A 2,502-nucleotide genomic window follows, 5' to 3' on the forward strand; every position below is an offset into this window, starting at 1 on the left:
ATTTCAAGCGGCCCGTGAATCTGACGCACAACCCGCACGGGATCATGGGTCCACCTCACGAGCGCTTGCTCACGTCATTGTTCGAATAAGTAACAGCAGGTTGTTTCGACCACGTATCTCCAAGATCTGGAATGAAATAGACTACCCCTCTGAGGAGCTGCTGATAGTTCTTACTCGTTACAAACCGCATGCTCTTATCTGAACACTAAAGGAGATTTTAAGAAGAATGTCAGTGCTGCTCTTTTCCAGGTGCAAAGCAATGAAAACTGAAAACAGTGTGGTTTTAATTGATTGTAGATCAATATTCATTTCCTTTTGCTCTCTACACAACTGCTGAAATATCTGTCAGTGAAAATGTCAATGTAATTAGTGTTAAAGCAATCTCACTCAAAATTAACAGTTTTGCATATGTAGAATTTACTTATACACTGTTAGAAATGTCTGTAAATTGAACAGTATTTAACTGTAAAATGAACTGTATTTTACTGTAGGACAGTTATACAGCATGTTACTGTATTTTAAATTTACGTTTTGGGAAATATCCCCTTGTCGCCACTAAAATACAGTATTTTTGATTTACTGTAAATCTAAATACAGTAAAAAATAAAATATAAAAAAAAAGAGCGCGAAACCTGACCAATCACAGAAAAGGTTTTATTTCCCGCTTGGAGAAAGAAGAAAACGAAGACACACAGATGCGAGGAGAAGCAGTCAGATGCAAAGGTGTGTACAAATATTCCTCCTTTTACTTTACATACATTATATCTTTGGTTTAACTAAAAAATAATAATAAACGCTGCCACTTAACGGCGCGCAGTCACCTCACATTTATGCTGTGAAGAGAACTAGATAGAGTTGTGGTGACACTGTGCAAACATTCATATTTCTTTCCTTTCTCTCACTTTTCTGAACGTTTCACCGTCAAAATATGGACATTAACGGGTCTCTGTCTTAGGTTTGACCACGTCAGGAGCTGGTGAGTGTTCACGTGAACTGTTGGCCGAACAACAAAGCTTTTGTGGATTTAGTTTAAAGTCAGTCGGTTTTTTTCCCGCTATTATCGCTTGCGTTAACTGATTACCTCATATAAATGCACGTCATGCATATAGTACTGGAGTAAAACCCGCAATGTTCGTGTGCAAACCACTGTGGCGGTCTGTGGAGGACATTATACGCCTTTATTAATCATGCCAAAGAGCATAAATACACGGCGAACTTCAGGTTTTCGTGTGCAGTTCCTGAATGCCCATACACTTTCCAAAGCCTCTCCGCCCTTCAGTCTCACATTTACCGCAAACACAGAAAGGCCGCAAAAAACCCCGAACAGATTAGAACAGCATGATCTGAATTCTAGATGCAGTGTTGAAGGCTGCAAGTTACATTCGTGTCGACCAAATTCGCCAGTCTTTGTGAACATCTAAGTCTAGAGCTGTTGCAAATAAATACATTTTATACAAAAAAGTTTTCATAATATGCTTTATTTATCTGTGTGTGAGTGTCTCAACTTTAAAAATTGCTGTTTCATCTTTGGACCCTACATTACCTTACATTTCTTACATATGAAACTTATTTAAACATAACATTATTATTATTATTATTATTATTATTATTATTATTATTATTATTATTATTTTACAATGTTACTAAGTTGTATATCATAAACATGTCATCTCTGTATGTTTTACAAGAAAAAAAGCATGCCCCATCCAGGTTCGTCACTTATTGGGGTCCCCTGGAAATATTTTTGTTGTGTTCTGTGCCATTTGCAGTGCATTTCTGTATTTGGTTGTGTTGTGAGTATTTGGTTGTGTTGTTAGACATTTTTACACATCAAATGATCTAACAATTTTTTTTTCTGTTATGTAAAGGTTCATTGTGAGGATTAACCCTGACAACAGCAAGTGCTCCTCAAAGTTCCAGGTCACCAAAAAGAAGTGGGAAGATGCATGGTGCAAAGGAAGAACTCTGGCCTGAACCCTCATGTATCCTCCTTTATTAAGGAGTTTCTGGATTTCAGCTGGCAAAACTATTAAGCTACTAAGAGCAAATACGTTCTACACAGGAGTTGAATTTGTACATTTTTAAGATTGTTCTTATGACTGAATCTGTTAATGTCTGTTGTTTTAAAATGCTCTTAATATGAAAATTTTATTTATAAATGAAATGTTTTCAAGTTTTTGGAAAACTGAAAGTACAATCTGCAAGAATATTAAAATGTTATTTCAAGTATTACAATTGAACAATTTAAATCAATAAAAGAAGTTAAACAGTATTTTGTTTCTTTTTATAGTTTTTACTACTGAGACCTGTTGAAATACAATAATTTGTACAGTTTTACAATAAATAGTAAAAGTGGACAACAACTTACAGTCAATTTCACAGTGTAAAGTAATATTTTTATTGTATTAAAATATATCAATGGAGAAAAGAACATAACATTGTGTTTTACAGTAAAAAATATATTATATTGTAAATAAATTTACAGCAAGTTAAGTGGTGCTG

General features: G+C 34.7%; 1 long non-coding RNA gene across 1 annotated transcript; it reads left to right on the forward strand.

Moving 5' to 3' along the window:
* Window positions 1-682: 682 nt before the first annotated feature.
* Window positions 683-1,930, forward strand: LOC122145489. Its single transcript, XR_006160371.1, has 3 exons — window positions 683-723; window positions 956-976; window positions 1,869-1,930. It is a non-coding gene; the product is annotated as an uncharacterized LOC122145489 (long non-coding RNA).
* Window positions 1,931-2,502: the final 572 nt, after the last annotated feature.

The sequence above is a fragment of the Cyprinus carpio genome, chromosome A7 (assembly GCF_018340385.1).
Source record: "Cyprinus carpio isolate SPL01 chromosome A7, ASM1834038v1, whole genome shotgun sequence".
Classification (NCBI taxonomy): Eukaryota; Metazoa; Chordata; class Actinopteri; order Cypriniformes; family Cyprinidae; genus Cyprinus; species Cyprinus carpio.